General features: G+C 41.9%; 1 protein-coding gene across 2 annotated transcripts in view; it reads left to right on the top strand.

The window, feature by feature from the left end:
- Nucleotides 1-22,563, top strand: part of ZFAT (zinc finger and AT-hook domain containing) — a 645,246-nt gene that overhangs the window by 21,502 nt on the left and 601,181 nt on the right. Inside the window, exon 1 of one of the 2 annotated variants that reach the window (XM_069220791.1) lies at nt 15,105-15,130. The exons of the other annotated variant lie outside the window; for it this stretch is intronic. The gene's annotated coding sequence lies outside the window, so the exon portion shown is untranslated. Of the gene's footprint in view, nt 1-15,104; nt 15,131-22,563 lie in introns of those variants that run through there. 2 annotated transcript variants of the gene reach the window in all.

Below are 22,563 nucleotides of genomic sequence, written 5' to 3'. Positions count from 1 at the left end.
TTGACCACTGACGTTAAATGCACAGCAAATGTGACCATGTAAGAACAAGATTTACAGGCCTCTTTACAGAAAGGGAGCAGTGGGAAGGATACTGTAAATACTGATTTGCAAGGGGAGGACCAAAGTCAAGATGGGCAGCCTAAAACAAATAAAGCCAACAAATGGAAAGCAAGAAAATTTGAGTTGCATACCACAAAGCCAATGGCAAGCAATGGGCAGAATGCATTCATAGGTCAGCTTTCTGAATGTCCCAAACATTTGTTTAGCAAACCAGACAGCTATGCTGTCTGGTAGGCTGCAACTTAGAAAGGGCTTTGTTTTTATACCTCCTCCAAGAAATGTTCTTTTTTAAATAATATTTCTTATAAAATTTTTAAAACTAACTAAGGAACATTTTCCTAGGTAACATTGCTTTAGATTAGTTGAGTGGAGCTGAAATCATTCTGATGGCTTTGATTAACCTCCAACCCCCTTCCCTCACCCCCTGCCCCAGGGTGAAAACCCCACAGACCATTTTTGTGCCATGTCATGTGCTTTAGGCGATATATATTTAGCTTTAAAATGTAGTGCCTGTTGTATGTCAAACTCGGATAGGATACAAAGATATTTAAGTGTTTTTTTTTTAATTTTAAACCCATTTATTGATCATTAATGTGTTGTACCATATGAGGAGTGGTTTGTATTTATTTCAGGACTAAGGTGATTGTGGTAAGGTTTTAAGATGTTGCCAGATATTATTGATGTAGATATTTTTGTCTTCAAGACCATTATATCCTCATTGTAGGCTGTCAGCTTACAAGTGTTTGATCCAGTTTCTATGCTTTTACGTGACCTGTGTGTTAACATTGTGTGTAGTGGCTCACATGTTGTGAAAAATACCAGAACTTGTTTAACCTTTTCTGTTACTGTGTATTAAAGGGAAAGAAATAGATGAAGTACCATTTGCACTTAGTGTACTATATGAAAAATAGAGTATGGGCACAAAACTTTTGGTGAGGGGGAATCAGAATTCAAATCTGGCCTAACTGCTTCCAGAAAGGTCCAGGACACCTTATCAACCGTTTTCAGCATTTTAAGCTAAAGCAACAGTGAGTGAATTCAGTGATTTTGGCAGGAGATTATTTAACAAAAACCTAGTGCTGTTGCTAGATTATTTACTGTTTTGGGTAGTGTATGTAGTGTACCTTTAAGATAGATTCCACATTCAGAAGTGGAACTTATTTGTATTCTGATTTCATGATATATATTTTGTTAAATGAGTTGGGTGTTCCATGCTCGCTTGTGTGGTGCGGACTGCGGTTCGGCTTACTGGCTCAACGGCACAGGGAGCGGAAATGCTTGCTGTGGGCTCCATTTGCTTTGTGACTTGAACATAAAATTAAAATACGTTTTCCTACTACTTATTATTGAATCTGTCACTTACTACATTTGGTGACGACTTGAAGAGCCCCGGAGCTCACATAGGCATTTTCTTCATTTTACCCCTGTTCAGGCTCTGCACCAGGCTGTCACTTGACATTTGTGTCCTGGAGGACACAGCGCTTGCTCTTCATGCTGTTCCAGTTGAGCCTCTTTGACTAGGGACACAGGAGTTGCTGGAATTATTTAATATTTGCTTAAGCTTTGTTAAGCCACCCTCGAGCTACTCCTGTCGCTGATTTGTTGGATGCTCGAGCTCCTTTGCATGTTTACTCAATAAGCTGTATGATGTTCCGAAGTTCACGCATGCACATCTAGGAAGGTGCGCATTGAATTGATATAATTAAATTGACTAGTCTGCTAACCTTTGACGGCCATACGTGCAGTGATTATCGGGGACTTAAAATATTATTGAAAACATCAAGTTTACTATTACAGCGATATGCAAACCTTATATGGAAGAGAATCACGCTGTTATTTTATAAAAGCAGTGCGCAACGTGAGGGTCAACTGTGTGAAGTCACGGTTCTAAACTGTTACCCATATACTGCTGCATGGTAACCACAGAAACTACATGCTGATTGGGAGACTGCTGATTGAGCGCTAAAATTTTGTCACAGCTTTAAATAACTTGAACATTCACAGGAATACTTACTACTATTTCTCATACTATTTACAACATCTTAAAAACAATTGTGGAAGTTAAACCAAATTTTAGACAACAAAAGATAAAGGGAACACATATTTATTATACTTTGCAGTATTAATAGACAAACTGTGACATGGCTACAAATAACTGTGCACAAATATCCACAGTCTTACAGACTCCAGGAAACCCACCTCTCAAGTGGAGTGTGTGGTTAAGATGTTTTGAAAGTTACTTAGTTGACATTTGGGAAGATGGATTTCAACCTAAACATAAAGCAGTTATCTAGGTTATGAAGGCAGACAGGTATTTGACAGTTTACCACAAGCAATTCCACCATCTGCAGATTCAGGTGATTGGAATGAATATTCTGAAGCTATTTGCAGATTGAATGTTACATTTTCAGAGAAACCAAGTGTCTTGTTGGAACAATATAATTTTTTCTAAGAGAAAGCAAACATCAGAAGTGGAAGAATGTATTTCGGCTTTAAGAAGTCTTGCTGCTTCTTGCAATTTTGGAGCGTCATGCAACATTTACATTAGAGACCAATTTGTCTTCAACTGTTTCTCAAAGAAAATTCAGGAAAGGCTGTTAAGTTTCAGAGACCCGTTGCTGATTAAAGTTATCGATCTGGCTGAAAGTATAGTGAGAGTAATGCTTCCAACAAAAATGATGAGTCAAGAACTAAAGTCTATGCCAGATTCAGGAGTTAATGTTGTGTCTGAAAGTGACCATGTTGATGCTATTCATGTAAAATACAGAAATGTAAAAAAGGGTTACCGCAATAATAATGTATATTGTTTTAGATGTGGGCCAAAATTACATTTAAGTGATTGTGTTCAGTGTCCATCTATTGGTAAACGTTGCATGAAATGTAAAAAAACAGGCCACTTTCAGCTGTTTGTAAGAAAAGCAAATCTGAAGTCAAAGTACATAGTGTTGAACTGGAAGATGAAATATCAACACTAGACTCATCTAACATTATTTTATCCATAGAGTGTGATGTACCTTTGGTCAACGAAGTTAAGTATCCAAGTTGTAAGTTGCAAATAAATTCAGGTATAAAATTGGACATGATGTGTGATTCTGGGGCTCCTATAACTATTATTTCAGACACATGTTCTACCAACAATGGGGGACAGCTAAAAAAAAAAAAAGAAAATCTAGACATACATTTGAAAGCTTATGGAGAGCAAGATATTGATATGGGAACTTTCTTTATGGATCAAATAATGTGTCTAGGAAGGCAAACTATAACAGATATTTGTGTAGCTATCAAAGGAAGACACATAGTTGGTTGGCAAGACTTAGCGAACCTGAGTTTGATGTTAGTGCCTGGTGGTGACCTGCCTATCAGACTTGCTAATGGTCCTTTTTCCAGTATTGAGATGCAGGATGTTTACAACTCAAAAGACATTTTAAAAGCTTTTCAAGAAGTTTTTAATGGGAAAATCGGGCATTTAAAAAATACATTTATGCTATTAATTTGAGGAAATATGGAGTCCCAGTATGTCACAAACTATGACCAATTCCCTCAAGGTTTAGGCAAGAATTGAAGTCCCTGTTGGGCAAAATGGTAGCTGAAGGCATTAATAAAATAACTGACTTGTGAGAATGGGTGAGCCCCATAGTTATTGTGAAAAAAAGAGATAGGGACATTAGCTTATGTGCAGACTGGAGGAGCCTTAATAAAAACATTATTGTTCATTTCCAGCCTCTACCTAAGGTACAAGATCTACCAGTTAATATTGGTGAGTCCAAGTTTTTCACCCTACTTGATTTAAAATCAGCATTTTACCAGATACCTTTGGAGGAAAAATCACAAGATGTAACAACATTTGTTACCCCATTTGGGGCATACAAATTTTGCAGATTACCTTTCGGTTTAGCCTCTGCGGCTAGTGTCTTTCAGTGTCTAAGTGACACTATTCTGGAAGGAATGTGTGGCACCCAGGCTTTTCAGGATAATGTTTTAATTCATACAAAACATTGGAAGAACACAATTTAGTCCTGAGAAAGATTTCAGAGAAATTTAAGGAATATGGAATTACTCCGTGAAGAAAATGTACATTTTGGGAAAAAAGGTTGACTATTTAGTTCATTCTATTCTGATGGTATTTCACCAAAATTGTCCATAATTAGAGCAATAGAGGCCAAGCCACCTTGGTATGAAGACACTTTGTGCTCATTTTTGGGCCTGAGTGGGTATTATTTATGCTTTGCACAGGGTTATGCATACATTGTACAACCTTTGCATAATTTGTTAAAGAAGGTTATGGAATTCATCTGGTTAGACGATGTACAAGAAGCATTTGAGAAAGTCAAAAAATGTATTGTGTCTTCTCCAGCATTGTCTCCATTTGTTTTTGGACGCAAATATGTTCTAAATGTTGATGTTTGCCAGATTGGTTTAGATGCTGTTTTCTCAAATGTAATATGAAAAAGAGCACACTATTGCATTTGCCTCTCGCTCACTTTCTGAGGCTGAATCTCAATATAATACCATTGAGCGGGAGGGTTTGGCATGTTGGGCTGTGGAACAGTTCAAAACGTACCTATGGGGTTCTCCTTTTGACCTGTTCACTGACCATAAGCCACTTATTAATCTCTTAAATGGAAATGGTTTGGGAATGGCTTCTTCCAGACTGGTCAGGTTATTAACTAAACTCCACAGCTACAATTTTACAATGAAGTATATTCTAGGAGAAAGAAATGTTAGAGCATACTGTCTGTCCAGACTCCCAGTGGAGAATGATGGTGATAATATGTTAGATGAGGACGAATGTGTAATTGCATTTGTGGAAGATATTGTGGAGAATAAGGGAGTCATAACACATCAACAGTGGTTGGAAGAGTGCAAACAAGATTCCATTTATCAAGCAGTGATAAATTATATGAAAATGGTTGGCCAAAAGAGAAACATGTTGAAGCATCATTGAGACCATACATACAAGTATGTGAGGAGCTTGCAGTGGTTCAAGGTGCTTTATTAAGGAATGATGTATGTGTGTCCCCAATTGCATTAAGAAAAGCCTTAATTGAAGAAGCCCATAAAGGTAATTTGGAAATCAGTTGCACTTCCAAAAATCTTAAACAGTTTTATTGGTGGCCTGCAATGGAGGTAGAAGTTGCCAAATGTATTGATGATTTTACGGTTTCTCTGGTATCAGACAAACATTGGAAGTTTACTGAATCGCCCATTCCATTGGTACCGTTACCTGGTGGAGTCTGGCAGAAGGTGGCTCTTTATTTTGCAGGCCCATTTGAGCTACTACCTTTCAGCAAGAGATACAGGATAGTCTTAATTAACTATTTCTCTAAATGGGTGCATTTTGATTTTACAAGTGTACCCAATACTGATTCAGTTATTACATTTTTGAAGAATGTTTTCAGTATTGAGGTTCCACCCTCTGACATTGTCACAGACAATGGAACAAATTTGACATCTTTACACGTGAAGAATTTTATTGAGGAACAACACATAAAACACATCAAGGTAGAACTATGCTCACCTCCATCAAATGGATTAGTTGAGAGAATTAACACATTTTTAAAAGAAGGTGTGCAGACAGCTATGTCTATAGGTTGTGATGTTGAAAGATTTTTATGGGAGAAATGTGGGTTTACCATTCAACTCTACAGAGTACCACAGAAGTATGCCCATTTGCACTATTGAGAAAAAGAAATGCAAGAACAAGTGTTTGCCCAGATTGGATCAGAAAGTTAACTGATAATGGAAGAAATAAGTGCAACAGTCATTCCAATTTGGTGGATAAGGTAATATTGAAACAAAATACTATCAAAAACTAATTTGACAGCAAACATCACATAAGACAAATCAATCTTAATGTTAGAGATTGGTTGTTAAAAATTCATTTGAAGGTCAAAAAAGGAAAATACAAATGTCAAGATCTGTGTGCATTGAAAAAATATCTAAAGGTCCAGTGATTTTAGCTGGCAGAGGATGGAGGAAGCAAGAGGGATGTCATGAAAGTCACTCCAGTGCAAGCTGCTTAAATGCAATGATTAAAAGATAGATAGAAAAGAGTTGGATGAGTTAAACTCAAGCTTTTGATGTGTTGCTAAATCTACAAATACATCTGATACTATTGTACGTAATGATGAAAATGAGCTACATGATGTTAGAGATGAGGTTACTGTAAATCTCAACAGTACCACTACTGCGGACATCAATGTTGAACATGAATATGGTGAGGACAATGAATCTTCTGTGTGCATTCCAGTATCTAAAAATGTGACAAATGTTGGTAGGCATTCTTTAGTTAAATGTGGGAATGCCTACAAAACTTAAAGATTTCTATCTGCACTAAGATAGAGTTTAAAGTATATCAAATGTAGTATTAATATATGTCAGCATTTTTTTGTTTTTGTTTTTTTGTGTTTTCCAAAAAAGGGGAAGGTGTTGTAGATAGTGTACCTTTTAAGATAAGTTCCACTTCTGAATGTGGAATCTATTTGTATTCTGATTTCCTGATGTACATGTTGTTATTTGAGTTGGGTGTTCCATGCTCGTGTGTGTGCTACGGACTGTGGTTGGGCTTACTGACTGAATGGCAGAGGCAACGGACGTGCTTGCTGTGGGCTCCATTTGCTTTGTGCCTTGAATATAAAAATAAAATAAGTTTTCAAACAACTTACTATCGGATCTCTCACTTACTACATTTACTCTTCATGAAACTGTCTTGTGGTGGTTCTGTATATTAAGTAGGGGAGAATGTTTTGCAGGATGTTGCAACCAGTGTTAAAGGATTCAGATCGTTTTCTAGATGTCAGATATCGTTTGATCATTGTGTGACTTTGGTACTAAACATATGACTACCTTAGTAGCCCTGTGGGTAACTGCCTGTATTGTACTACACTTTTTGACCTGCCCAAGCATCTTCCCAAGTATTGCGCTTGATTTGTTTTTTAAGCTCAACTATGGCTGGACTTCTACCTGAATCTGCGGTCTGTTGTGATGGTAGTGATTTAATGTCTTTGAGCAGCCCAGCTTTTTTTTTTTGTAGTAGTAGTTGACCTAATATTGCACCTTTTTTATTATCAGTTTCTTAAGGATATTTTGTCCGTGAAGTAGTATTCTTTTAATATCATACATTTCTGATTAGATATATTTAAAGGTTTGTGCAATATCTTTGATTTGAGGTCATGTGTAACCTTTTTGAATAAACTAAATACTTTGTTAGGAGTTTGGCAGCTTTAACTTTTGAGGACATGAGATCTTGTTTGTCTGTTGCAAGCATCCTACGCAAGAATGATCAAATATGTAGATTGGCTTCATTACAAGGGCCCCATTTATATTTTTGAATTGAGGAGTTTCTTATGAGATCTATTGTAAAGTCACTCTGATGTGGGAGGAAGACAAAAGTGAATTCTTGATTTCAAAATGATTTTTCTCCATAGGTACTCCATCACTTGGTGGTGTATAACAGGGGAACAGAGTGTTGTGGTACTTATGGTGGTCAATAGTTGTGGGAGCATTAGCCACCAAGAATTGGATGTAAATTCATTTTGAAGTCTCTCTTCAATAAGTTTTATATTTGGAGGCCATACCATGAATTTCTGTTTAATAATATTCCAAAAGTCAGGGGAGTCGACTTTAAGAAGCTATATATTTAAGTTATAGTGGTTAGGTTAGAAAGGAGTCTTCTTAATTGTGGAGGCAGATAACAGGCCATTGATCCCCATTATGAGTTGGGCCGTGTTGGAATACCAGAGCCAGATTTAGTGGTACCAGTGCAATTGGTAATACCAGGGCTAAAGATTATCAGCAGATTTTCAGTTAACTCCTTTAACCCCAAATGAAACGCGAAACCACATGAGGAAATTGTGATTACTGGCTCATGTTTTCCTGAATTCAGTTTTCTGGCCGGAATTAGTACGTGTAATTCCTGTTTTGTCAAAAAAATTTAGTGTTTTCCCAGAACGTGAACTCCAGCCAGGGAACGTGACTAGAGTTTCCTATGAAAATACTTAAGTGGTCGTACATTTAGATATAACAGTTACAACTCCATTTTCCCTTTGCACAGCACATGTAATTAACACCAAAAGCCCTGCCTGTCTGTTACCATAACAGGCAAGTTGCCATATTACAAAATGCCTGCCTCTAGGTCTGATGTAGAGAAAGCACCAGGCATCACTAAAGATGTATCTATCGCCTTTAACATTAGAACTTCCTGTTCAAATATCATAGGTTGTCAGGCTTGTACACGCACTTTTTAATTGTAGAAAATGGCCCCAAATTACCTGTTTAAATGATGGGCAGTATTAGCTGTTTCCATAGTTCTATGATATAATGTAGCCCACTGACTAACAACAGTTACTGTATTACTTCTGTCCCATCACAGGGCTCTTTAACCCCTTCGCTGTCAGACCTTTTCCCCTCCTGTGCCGAGCCTTTTTTTGGCTATTTGGAACAGTTTGCGCTTGGGCCCTCATAACCTTTTGTCCACATAAGCTATCCACCCCAAATTTTAGTCCTTTTTTCCCAACATCCTAGGGATTCTAGAGGTACCCAGAGTTTGTGGTTTCCCCTGGAGGAGACCAAGAAAGTAGCCAAAATACAGCAAAAATTCAGTTTTTTTTCTTTCAACAAAATGGGAAAAAGGGCTGCAGAAGAAGGCTTGTGTTTTTTTCCCCTGAAAATTGCACCAACAAAGGGTTTGTGGTGCTAAAATCACCATCTTCCCAGCTTTCAGGAACAGGCAGACTTGAATCAGAAAACTACATTTTTCAACACAATTTTGGCATTGTACTGGGACATACCCCATTTTTACTATTTGTTTGTGCTTTGAGCCTCCTTCCAGTTAGTGACAGAAATGGGTGTGAAAACAATGCTGGATCCCAGAAAGCTAAACATTTCTGAAAAGTAGACATAAGTCTGAATTCAGCAAGAGGTAATTTGTGTAGATCCTACAAGGGTTTCATACAGAAAATAACACCTGAAATAAATAAATTATTGAAATTGAGGTGAAAAAACCAGCTATTTTTCTCAACGTTTTACTCTGTAACTTTTCCCTGCAATTAAATAATTCCAAAAGTAATATACCGTTACGTCTGCTAGACTCTTCTGGTTGCGGGGATATATAGGGCTTGTAGGTTCATCAAGAACTCAAGGTACCCAGAGCCAATAAAGGAGCTGCACTTTGCAACAGGTTTTCATTGTATACCGGGCATAAAGCAATTCATTTGGTGAAATATAAAAAGTGAGAAATAGGTATCAAAAAAACCTTTGTATTTCCAAAACGGGCACAAGATCAGGTGTTGAGAAGCAGTGGTTATTTGCACATCTCTGAATTCCGGGGTGCCCATACTAGCATGTGAATTACAGGGCATTTCTCAAATACACGTCTTTTTTACACACTGTCTTACATTTGGAAGGAAAAAATGTAGAGAAAGACAAGCGGCAATAACACTTGTTTTGATATTCTGTCTTTCACCAAGTCTCCCGATAAAAATCTAGGGAAACCTACCAAACCCAGACATTTCTGAAAACTAGACACCTGCGGGAGTCCAGGGAGGTGTGACTTGTGCAGATCCCCCATTGTTTTCTTATCCAGAATCCTCAGCAAACCTAAAATTTAGCTTAAAAATCACATTTTCCCCACATTTCTGTGTGGGATCACCGCACCAGGAAACATTTCCTACCACCCAACGTTCCTTCAGTCTCCCAGTAAAAATGATACCTCACTTGTGTAGTTGGGCCAAGTGCTTGTGAGAGGGATGAGCCAAAAACATGTCAAAATTGAGGGGGGACCAAAGCAGGTCCAAAAGGGCAGTTAGAAAAAAAACTTGATAGGCTGACAAGTGCAGCAGAATTTTTATTGGTATAGATGAGACAATGCTGAGTGGTAGGAATTTTGTAGATTCCTGCAGATTCCGGAAGGTTCCATAAAAAAATTTTGGAAAAATGTATGATTTCCTGCAAAGTTGAAGGTTTGTAGGGCATTGTGGGTAAGAAAATGGTGCTGGTGTATGTGAAGCACACCACCCTGGAATTACCCAGATGTATAGTTTTCAGATGTGTCTAGATCTTGTGGATTTTCCTACATGGTAGCTTCCCAAAGTCCATAAAGTGCTGCCCTTACCATTCCAAGTGGGGTGATTTTGAGAGTTAGCCAAGCTCTCATGGCCCAAATGTAAAACCAAAACCCCAAAAACTCAAATGTCCTCTTGCTTGCCGTGGGATAAGATGTTTTAGTGTGCGGGGGGAGAGCTGAAAGTCTGTTAGCCCCTTCGGTTGGGGTGGGGGTTTAACCAGGCCCATACTGGTTGGTAGCCACCACCCCACTATTTTTTTTATTTTTTATTCCCTGGCATCTAGTAGACTTTCAGCCCCCCTGGGTGTTGATCGGTGGGTAATTGCCCCATCTGCCCAATGGTGGGCAGAACAACTTTGGCCCCATTTATTTGGGGTGGGGATATGGTCATACACCCACCCTCTTATTTTGAAAACAAAATCTTCCCTGGTCTCTGGTGGGCTTTCTGCCCCCTTTGGGGGCAGATGGGCCTTCCAAAAATAGGCCTATCGGGGGGCAGATATGGCCAACAGTAATGTGCCCCAATGGGGAGCGACCCTTGCCCAAGGGGCTACCCCCCAAACAAAACACACACATACACACACACACCAATCCCTGGTGCCTAAGTGGTTTCTGCCCCATCGGCCTAATACAAATAGGCCAATATACCCCAAGGGGTGCAGAAATGGCCTAAAATAAATTTGTTCCCCAGGGGAACGACCCTTTTCTAAGGGGTCGCTCCTCTTGCGTGAAATTGACGCAAAAAAATAAAAAATCCCTGGTGTCTAGTGATTTCTGCCCACCTTTGGGGCAGATTGGTCTAACAGAAATAGGCCGATCTGCCCCCAAGGGGGGCAGAATGGTCTAAATGCAATTTCCCCCCCCCACCCCCCCCCCCAGGGGAGTGACCCTTGCCTAAGGGGTCGCTCCCCATATATACAAAACAAAAGTAAACATAAACAAAAATATATCCCTGGTATCTAGGGGTTTCTGCCACCCCGGGGGCAGATCGGCCTAATTATAATAGGCCAATCTGCCCCCGGGGGGGCAGAAAAGGCATAAAAATATTTTGACCCCCCTGGGGAGCAGCCCTTGCCCAAAGGACCGCTCCCCTTGTGTGCAAGTATATAAAAAAAATCCTTGGTGTCTAGTGGTTTCTGCCTCCCTTGGGGGCAGATTGGCCTAATAAAAATAGGCTGATCTGCCCCCAAGTGGGGCAGAAATGGCCTAAATACAATATGACCCCAGGGGAGCGACCCTTGCCTAAGGGGTCGCTCCCCATCTGTAAAACAAAAAAAATTCCCTGGTGTCTAGTGGTTTCTGCCCTCCTTGGGGGCAGATTGGCCTAATAAAAATAGTTGGGCAGAAGTGGCCTAAATATAATATCCCCCCTAGGAGAGCGACCCTTGCCTTAGGGGTTGCTCCCCACCTCTAAAAAATAAAAAAAGGATCCCTGGTGCTTAGAGATTTCTAACCCCCCCCCCCTTGGGGCAGATCGGCCTAATAACAATAGGACGATCTACCCCCGGGGGCAGAAAAGGCCTTGAAAATAATTGCCCCCTTGTCGCTCCCCTTATACTAATTTCCTTTTTCAAAATAATCCCTGGTGTCTAGTGGGCATTTCAGCAGCCAGATTGCTTCACAATCTGGCTGCTGAAATGCTCTGAGAGACTTCAAAGGGAAGGAAATTCTTTTCCTTCCCTTTGAAGCCTCTCAGGCCCCCATCACATTATCAGAAGCGAAATGCAAAGCATTTCTCTTCCTATCGCGCTGGAAGCTCAGCTTCCAGCGCCATGGTAGGCGGCCTCTGATGAGGTCAGCGCGCAATCGCGCGCTGATGTCATCAGATGTCACGGGGGTGGGGCGGAAGGGGAAGGGCTTCCCCACCCATCCCTGCCAGGGGTGGGGGGGTAAAGCCCAAGGAGGGAGCGCTAGCGCTCCTGCTGAGCTCAGGTGCCAGGACGTAATGGTTACGTCCTCGGCACAGGAGCACTGTGCCGCTGGACGTTACCATTACGTCTGTGGCACAGAACGGGTTAAACCCCCTTTGCTGTTCGCTTTTGTTTTTTTTTCCATACTTGTGTCTTCATATCGTAAGAGCATTCAGGAGGGCGTTCTTTGGGTAGCAGAGTGCAAAATGCAACAACACTACATTGTCAACAGGTGCCAGTTATTCCAATGGTTTGGAGACATTGCCAAGGTGCAAGTGTTCCTTACTCAAATCATATTGCATTGTTTTTGTCGTATCACAGCCTTTCCAGAGGTACAGTCTAACTAGGGCTGCTTTTCTAGTTTTGTATTTGGGACAAGGCAGATGTACTTGGGCATGATAATGATACAGTGACTTTCAAATAGGAGCTTGCAACATTTGTGTAATTTTCTGGAAAATTATGCACAATTACACAAAATAAAAATTTGTCATTTAAAGCAAAATGCATCTTTACATCAATTTTTGATGCAAGGGTGCATTTCATGATTAAAAAGTAGTACTAAAAACATAACTACCTCGAACATTAGCGGCTCTCATTCTGTTTATTTGCTTTGTTCCTGCGCTGAAGTCTACAATGTTGCTGTGAAGAGCTGCGTATTTGTGCAATGTGCAGTGGTGGCTCGCTGGAGGGAAAAGGGGCAGGGCAGCAGGGCGGCATGGCGAGTGGGGGGGGGGAAACAACAACGATAAAAACAAATATTCATAAAAAAAAAAAAAAAACTACCTGTGTTGCTCTACTCCTCTTCTGCAGGCACAGGATCCCAGCCTGCCCTGCTTCCAATCCTAAAACTGCTTTCATGCTGCTGTCAGCATGAAAGCAGTGTTAGGATTGGACGGAGGCAGAGTGAAAGTCTCTGCCTTTTGTCTTCAACCCAGCAACACAGTGCCTTTGTTGCTGGTTTGGAGAGAGCCCAGTGCGCATGTGTGTTTCGCCGGCCTGAGTGCTGTGCAATCCCCCTCTGTCTCATCACAGCCACATGGCTTGCCCCTTTTACTATAAAACGATAATAAACACAGTTTAATATCGTTTTATAGTAAAAATTTTGCAGCTGCTGCTGGCAGGGGGCAACCCTCTTCTGCCATAGCGTAGGAGCCATCTCTGGCAATGTGACGTCATTTCAGAAATTTCAGGAAATTACATTAATTTTGCTGTCAGTTTACATTTTGGCAGGGCCTACTTTTAATTGATATTTTGAAGGAATATTTGAAAGACACATAGGGGGTCATTCTGACCGCGGCGGTTCAGCCGCGGCCAGAAACGGAAAGTCGGCGGTGTCCCGCCGACTTTCCGCTGCCCTTGAGAATCCTCCATGGCGGCGGAGCGCGCTCCTCCGCCATGGGGATTCTGACACCCCCTACCGCCATCCAGTTCCTGGCGGTTCTCCCGCCGGGAACAGGATGGCGGTAGGGGGTGCCGCGGGGCCCCTGGGGGCCCCTGCAGTGCCCATGCCAATGGCATGGGCACTGCAGGGGCCCCCGTAAGAGGGCCCCAAAAAGAATTTCAGTGTCTGCCTAGCAGACACTGAAATTCGCGACGGGTGCAACTGCACCCGTCGCACCTTCCCACACCGCCGGCTCAATTCTGAGCCGGCGTCCTCGTGGGAAGGGTGTTTCCCGCTGGGCTGGCGGGCGGACTTTCGGCGGTCGCCCGCCAGCCCAGTGGGAAAGCCAGAATGACCGCCGCAGTCTTTTGACCGCGGAGCGGTCTTTCGGCGGGAACCGCGTGGCGGGCGGCAACCGCCGTCCGCCGCGGTCAGAATGACCCCCATAATCAGGATTTCAACACTAAACTTGAGGTAAGGTAGGTAATCTGGATTCGATTATGTATCTAGCACATTTCAGCAGTTACATTTCAGTCATGTTTATTGCAGATGAATTAAAATCTTCCCAATAATATCGAATAACTATAATGAAAAATAAGCAAACGTCCTCATAATTACAGATGCTAAATCGTGGTTAGTTGTCTATTGCAGCATTCAAGAAATTAATTACATTCAACTATGTAATTGATAACTACTTCCAAAAACTTCGCAGTAAGTGGGGTCATTTCAAGGACTATTTGCCTAAAAGCTGGTTTTAAATTTCAAATCATAAGAAGAGGCCGCCTGCTCTTAATATGAAAGGATTTCTTAGTTGAGACAGCCTCACCGAGAGGAGGAAGTGTAGTACTCTTGAACAGAGGTTGCGTGACGAGCCCTAAGAAGTAATGGCTCTAGTGGCACTTCAACCAACGGTATGCATGGACTTGGGAATAAAAACAAAACCTGCTTCCCGCGGCTTCCAAGTGTCTCGAAGCAGAATGGCGCCATGCTCTTAAACCAAAAAAAAAAATCATATTTAGCCAATATGATGCAGCGTACAGATCCTCAACTTACTCTTAACTTGATCCCGACAATACCTGTTCAGATCGCTGCACATCTAGTGGTGGGGGCAACAGTTGACTTGTTTTGCGCAGGTTGTGTCCAAAAAAGAACATATTCTGTGAAGAAAAACCATTGGCCGAACCAGTGTGAATTGGAAATGGCTCCAACTTGACTTCATGTCCCAGAGTAGCAAATACTGTGATTTGGTCTTAAAGTGTAACAAACAGCATAAACCAAGAAAAAATAAAGCTTACTATCAAAGATGTAGCAGAATTAGAATAAGAAGCCATAGTAGTGCGACAAATATTTTAACTAGCGATAGTGCTTACTTTGGCCACCAGATGGCGCACAAAGAACACGGTATTTCGTTTTTTTTTATTTGTTCGGAGATTAAAACCGAATGGTACTGTACTCTTTCATTAGATTCCCAGAGACGTCGCTTCCTGTTTTTTTATGGTGTGTGATGTTAATTGGATTTAGAAATAGTACCTGTGCGGTTCAGCTAGATATAACTATCATATTTTAAGAGTGACACTGTATTGCTCGGCCCTTTTTGTGTTCTCTAGGATTAATTTACTTCACATCTTGTGATGGATACAAGATTGATAGTTCATTAAACTAAAGTTTATTTTTTAACCAGAGAACCGGTTCAAGGCAATACAGTAGGCTGAGAAGGTATGGGTTCCGAACCATCGTGTGACAAATGGGTAAATATAACGGTCAATTTTAGAGTTAGTTCAGCACAGAAGGCTGGGCCTTGAGTATGGACAGGTACGTATACCTCTAACTTTTTTTCCTACCTTGTTGTTTGAGGGAGACCGACACAACACTTCACCTGCTCTTAGGTAATGTAGGGTTCCTCTGTTAGGCCCTGCAGGTATGCGCTCGCGGTGGCCTGGCACGTAAATAATTACAGGCAACACATATTGGTTGCACTGTACGGGCGCGGCTACAATGCGTCCATTACCACCACTCCGGGGCAGCGCACAGCAGGCCCCCTTTTATTAACCTTGGTACGTAACACAGGGGGGTTTCATTTGTGGTCTGGAAGATGGGGAGTGTCCCACCACTGCCCAAACGAACAGGTTCCAAATGGTAGGGTCCGTGCCTCAGTTATGTCACTGAGGTCGGGACGCTACATTCCTCCTAAAATTTCCAAAGGTCATGAACGGAAATAAAACATTGTCACATCACAAAGTGCCAGGACGTTAGAAGAGGGTCCAAGAATTTTCCAAAAGAGATCTTGCCTGGTTCACAGTTCATAGTCTCTCAGCTGAGTGGGCGGCACTGGGTTTTGACGAAGATTATACCGGGTAAGGCTGAGCGACGGCCCAGAAACTTTGTTTCGCATGTGGTCTACTTTAGGAGAAGTTTAGAAGCATCTCTCAGGATTATCTGTTTCAGGTCATGCGTCCCTCACCAGCGAATCAGAGTTATTGAAAGGCAAGTTGCATCCTCTTTAAATCCGCTTCAGTCATCTTTGTGTAAATGCATTTTCTTTCTCCCCACTCTTACTTCACAAGCACAGGAGAGACTGGAGTTTGGCCTTTTTGATCAAGCTGCCGTCCGGTTGGGAGCAATATTAAAACTGTGCAGGAAGCTTAGCTCGGCATCACAAGATTCATTAGCTGCCCAGTGTTGGTTGGAGATGGAGTCCATGCCCAAACAAAAAAAAAATCATGGCCACTTGTTATTCAAGGAGCATTAGCCACTCTAAAGTTGACTAGTGCTTGAGGCTCTCAAATAGAGTTTACTTTATTAAAAATAATTACAAACAAGGCCTCTAAACTGTGCTCTTAGTCATCAGACAAAGCTCTCCTGGCTCGAAAGAGGCACAGCTGGACCCTTCTTCAGTCTTACACATCTTGGAGCCCGCAACCATACCTTGTTTCCCACAAAGCTGCGCCTGTTCAACACTCTCTTCTTTTACTTCGTATGGGTGCCTTTCTCCAAAATGACCAAGTCCTGAGGTGGAAGCAAACCTGGCCAGATGCTAATTGCTGTCTGTGTGGTCTTCTGGAGGAAAGTGTAATTCACTTCGTGTGTATCTGTCCGAAGGTCTCTCACATGTGACATCAGCTGAGATGTTCAGCCTTGAGGTCGCTTCAGATCAATACATGTCGGTTTGCAGTCCTGGCCCTTTTAAATGGTCATAACATTCAGCTTGCCTCCAGGGCTACAACATTTTTGGAAAGAGTGAAAAAGCTGCTATTTTTATGTTAAGCGAACCTGCATGGACATAGTTTAAAGGCAGGCTTTGGAACACATTAATTGTGTCACATAACTCCCTAAGCTCTTTTGGGCACCTGAGAGAATGAAGGCCAATGGAGGGCAATATAGGTCTAACGTCAGCTCATTGACCTTTTAACGCTTTTTTGACACACCCTTATTCTAAACTTTAGAGTTCGGTCATTGCGGTTTTATTTTATTTCAGTTTTTTTTTTTGTTTAAATATGTGTTCTCAGTTTACAGTTTCCTTATTTTTTTGGTCCTATGATGACATTATAGGTTCAGTGACCAGCCAGAAAGCAGCCTTTAACATATATTACAAACTTTTTAGCAGGCCAGTTCATGGCACCATTTTATTTTGCTGTTTTTAGTTTAACATGTGTTTTATTTTTGTAAAGTTTTATTTCCAAGATACCACGGCTCAACATAGGTTCACTGATCTGTCAGACTGCGGGCCCAAAAGTTAACAACAATCTTTATATTGGCCCAGCATCGTAGGGGGCACCAGCTACCTACTATTCATAATGAATTTTAGCTCTTGAGTGCACTGGACCAGACGATGTAATCAATTGTGATTTTTATTGGCGAGCGCAAAGCGCTCCGTCCATAAAGTAATCTCTCTTTGGGCTTCAAACCACGCCCAGGTCACGTCAGTCTCTTTAATTGGTTCCTGGGATTGCACTTTCAAATCTGCTTGCTTTCATTTGTGAAAGGCATGCATACGTCATGCCTTTTCCGGTGTTTAGCCCGCCTACACAGCACCGGTAAACTATTAGAAACATACGAGGCTCGATGTTTTGAGCCTGGTTTCTGGACTACTTTTTCTGTTAATTTTCCCCGCAGCGCGATCACGCTGGGGTTTACATAGCGCAATCGCACTCCGTTTTCAATTTCAGCACGATCGCGCTGCATTTTACATAGCGCGATTGCGCCTTGTTTTTTTTTTTTAATTTGTTTGGCAACAAAAGTTAGGCTAGGAGTTTACAACGCAAATAGCTCCAACTCGAGCAAATGCGAGCCCCATTGCATTGAAAATGCTTGTTTTTTTTTTATTATGGACGTTGCAGCAGCTCTTTGTTTGTATTCCTTTCTTAAACTAATTTATCACATGTTCACAACATGTGCATTTACCACATCAACAAGCTTCTGATGCGCCCAAGGGTTTTTTAATTGCGTTGTTTTTAATCTGCAATAAAAGATTTATACTCTCAGATGGAGACCGAACGGAATACTACAGCTATTAAACTTGGAGCTGTACTTCATAGTTGAGACTGTTGCCCTCATCCACCAGTGCTGGATGATGAAGCCCCCTCCGCAAGTCATAAGTGATCCCTTAGGGTCCCCCATCCTCTTCACCCACCGGCAAAAACAAGCCTAGGCAAAGCTAATTGGTGTCACCTTTTGAAAGCAATGCAGACCTATTTGCTTTGGCAATGCTTTTTGGTAATGATTTTCTACATTGGCAAAAAGAAAAACAAGCATCTGCAATGCAACCAGTCCCGAGTTTGCTTGGGCTAGAGCAATTAGCATTGTAAACTCATAACCGGACTTTTCTTGCCACATAAATTGAAAATGAAAATAAACAGTTTCACATAACTAACTGTACTTTTCTTGCCATGTAAAGTGAAAAGTAAAAGTTTCACATAAGCGAGCTGATGGCTGTCATCAATGCAAAGCAGACACACAAAGGGAAATAAAAGTTCACTCGTAGTGAAACCTATCGGCAAAAGTGCAATTATCCATGTAACTGGCAAAAGTGCAATTATCTACGTAACCGGAAAAAGTGCAATTAACTATGTAACAGGGTCGATGTCATGCAAAGCGCTCAACTTTTGGAATTATCTACGTAACTGTCAAAAGTGCAATTAACTATGTAACAGGGTCGATGTCATGCAAATCGCTTTACTTCTGCCCAGCAAGATAGTGCTGCGAAAAAAGTGAAAAAGTAGACCAGAAACTGGACAGAAAACGTGGAGCCTCGTGTGTTTTCAGTACTTGGTCCCTGTGCTCGAGGAGGGCTAAACACTGGAAAAGGCATGACTTATGCATGCCTTTAACCAATGAAAGCCAGCGGATTTTAAAAGGCAAGCTCACGAACCAAAGAAAGACACTGACGTGACACAGGTGTGGTTTGAAGCCCAAAGAGAGATTACAACACAGGACGGAGCACTTTGTGCTCGCCCGTAAAAATGATTGTGTGTCAAAGATGTACAACACTGGCAATAAATAAAGAATAAATATGATATGTATGCGTACAAACGTCTTGATGCTATGGCAGCCTAGCATGAGGACATATATGCGCACATGCATCCCTCACGCATGCGCTCATGTACCACATGACACAGGCGCCACTTTCTTATGTACAGTTCCCAGATGGCAATTGCAGTGTGAAAGTGCCTGTTAAGAAAGTGGCGGCTGGGCAGCAGATTGCAGCAGGTTGGCTCTAAAGCAGAAACAGTAAAAAAGAACATGACATGGAGGGTTGGGTGAAGCAACACAGGAACTGATGGGCATAGCTGCCAAGTTTTCAAGTTGCTTATGTGTGACATTTCCCTAATATCCGTATGCGCATGTGTGACATTTCAATAGGTAATGTATGACACTATGAGGGACACTTTAGCCCAGTAATATGCATTTAATGTAACATATTTAAAAAGAAGGAAGAATGGTTGACTTGCACTGTGTAGCTTGGACATGGTACCTGCCATGATAAATTGATAGAGCGATGCCATATCTCTTACACACAATGTTACAATCACACACAATTTTGCAGAACAATTATACACAGCAAACATCCGTGCTCGATGTCATGTCTTGGACTAAGTATGACGGAACCTTTTTGAGTCACTAAGGACTCCATAGCATGATGACGAAGGTGTTAGAACGTGGTGAAATGAATGCAGGTGTCACAGTCCACCTGTCGCTTAGGGTTTTGGTCAGCTGAAACTGAAGGATGACCTTGATTCTTGTAGTTCCTGCTCTGGCCAAGGTAAGGACGGCTATTTCTAGTAGCCACGGTGCTACTGACAATGGTACGTCAAAAGGCAGTCCATGCCCTCCAGAAGGAGTCCCAGACGAAAAACCCCCAAAGGGAAAAAACCTCTATGACAGGCACTCCCTGGAACAGAAGAAAACACACAAGAAAAAATGCCAGACTTCCAATCAAGAAAAGTAACTGGAAGGAAACTGGAACAAGCAGGGAAAAAAAGGCTGAAATCAGAAGAAAACAACCGGAGCATGATCACCACCAAAGGAAGTGCTGCAGCGCAAAGAGAGCAAGAATCCAACTCCTTAAATACCCCTAAACAGGAAGTGACATACAGGAAAAGCAAGGAAGCCATGTTGGATTGGGAAAAGATTATAGAATGAAATAGATGAGGATGTCATTTTAGAAAGGGCACCAGATGCATGCAGGGAAGAAGATGGGAAGAAAAGCATGCTGGGAGAAAGAAGAATATGGCCCCTACTTGGAAAAAAGGAAAGAAGAGAAGAAGAAAGAAGAAAGAGGAAAGAAGAAAGAGGAAAAGAAGCCCGAAAGAAAGGCCAGTCGCCAGGTAAGTGAGGGGGTGCCCACTCCTAACCCTGAGGGTGCGCCGCGCCCCGAATTCGCCAAGGCCTCATGCCTAATCCAGGGCCTCGGGTGATATAAGGACCAAAAAAAAGGGGCTGTGGTGAGCCTTGTGGCAGGAAAAACGGACAGCAGCCCCAACCGTGTTGCCGCGCACTACAGCGAGCCGAGTTTCGGGATGCCAGCACTGCCGCGGCCCTTTGTTTTGCCTACTTGTTTTCGCAGTGCAACCCAGGAGGCACATTTCGTGCTCTGGGTTGCGCCACAGCCCCTGCCACCCTCCCTGAATTCACATATACCTACCTCCTTGGGTTTTATCCTTTTTTTCTTTCCTCATTTTTCTTCTTTTTTTCTCCATCTTCACTTTTTTTCTTGGTGTCCATGTTGTCTTCCTCCTTGGTATTCTTCTTCCCAGAATGTCTTTTTCGTTTTCCTTTTCTACTTGGTCTTTTTTCCTATTTTTTTCTATATGGTCTTTCCCAATTCAAGATGGTGTTGCACTTTCTTCCTGTTGTGTCACTTCCTGTTTTCTGGTATATAAGCACTTCAGTTCTTCTCTTCCTTGCGTTGTAAACACTTCCGCTTGGTGGTGATCCTCATTCCTGTTTTTCTGTGTTTTCCGCATCCCTTTTTTTCCTGCAAGAGTTATTTTATTTTTCCTTTGCCATTGTTTCTTTGAGTTCCTTTAATAGAGGTTTTTTCCCACCTTTTTGGGTCTTTCCTCTGGGACTCCTTCTGGAGGGTATGGTCTGTCTTAGCGTCTTTTCTAGTCAGCAGCACCATGGCTACTAGAAAGGGTCTCCCCTATCTTGGCCAGACCAGAACCAGTAGAAGATCGGGTGTTCCTTCAAGTTCTTCAGCCAACGGTGGTAAGAGATGTGCAGATTGTGACCCGAGCCAACTCTCCCGCCCGGGCCACGGAGGCCTGTGGCGAAATAGCAGGGTTTGAATGTTTAGTATGAAGTTACACAGTGAAGAATAAAGATGTGTAATGCATAGCTCCATGTTTGACGTATTTATTGGTGGGTATCCAGGCTGGGGAGGACACTGCAACTGGCGAAGAGATAGTAACCCGAAGTTTAACAGTGCTGTCCCGGAGAGTTTGCAGTGGTCCAAGCAAACTGCACATGCTTGCACGTGTACCTTCGTCAAAGTGTCAAATAAACGGTTGGTGTATGTGGAGTCACAGCGAAACTCCAGCCGATGCAAACATTTGAAGATCAAGAAAGCTTTATTGAGAAGTCTGTTTTTGGTCAGGAAACTACAAACAAGGGATACAGGAAGGTACCACTCTACTACGCAATATACAGGGAGTGCAGAATTATTAGGCAAGTTGTATTTTTGAGGATTAATTTAATTATTGAACAACAACCATGTTCTCAATGACCCCAAAAAACTCATTAATATCAAAGCTGAATATTTTTGGAAGTAGTTTATAGTTTGTTTTTAGTTTTAGCTATGTTAGGGGGATATCTGTGTGTGCAGGTGACTATTACTGTGCATAATTATTAGGCAACTTAACAAAAAACAAATATATACCCATTTCAATTATTTATTATTACCAGTGAAACCAATATAACATCTCAACATTCACAAATATACATTTCTGACATTCAAAAACAAAGCAAAAACAAATCAGTGACCAATATAGCCACCTTTCTTTGCAAGGACACTCAAAAGCCTGCCATCCATGGATTCTGTCAGTGTTTTGATCTGTTCACCATCAACATTGCGTGCAGCAGCAACCACAGCCTCCCAGACACTGTTCAGAGAGGTGTACTGTTTTCCCTCCTTGTAAATCTCACATTTGATGATGGACCACAGGTTCTCAATGGGGTTCAGATCAGGTGAACAAGGAGGCCATGTCATTAGATTTCCTTCTTTTATACTCTTTCTTGCCAGCCACGCTGTGGAGTACTTGGACGCGTGTGATGGAGCATTGCCCTGCATGAAAATCATGTTTTTCTTGAAGGATGCAGGCTTCTTCCTGTACCACTGCTTGAAGAAGGTGTCTTCCAGGAACTGGCAGTAGGACTGGGAGTTGAGCTTGACTCCATCCTCAACCTGAAAAGGCCCCACAAGCTCATCTTTGATGATACCAGCCCAAACCAGTACTCCACCTCCACCTTGCTGGCATCTGAGTCGGACTGGAGCTCTCTGCCCTTTACCAATCCAGCCACGGGCCCATCCATCTGGCCCATCAAGACTCACTCTCATTTCATCAGTCCATAAAACCTTAGAAAAATCAGTCTTGAGATATTTCTTGGCCCAGTCTTGACGTTTCAGCTTGTGTGTCTTGTTCAGTGGTGGT

Source organism: Pleurodeles waltl, chromosome 2_2 (genome assembly GCF_031143425.1).
Source record: "Pleurodeles waltl isolate 20211129_DDA chromosome 2_2, aPleWal1.hap1.20221129, whole genome shotgun sequence".
Classification (NCBI taxonomy): domain Eukaryota; kingdom Metazoa; phylum Chordata; class Amphibia; order Caudata; family Salamandridae; genus Pleurodeles; species Pleurodeles waltl.
The sequence above is the reverse complement of the archived record's forward strand: the minus strand, read 5'-3'. Positions and strand labels throughout refer to the sequence as shown.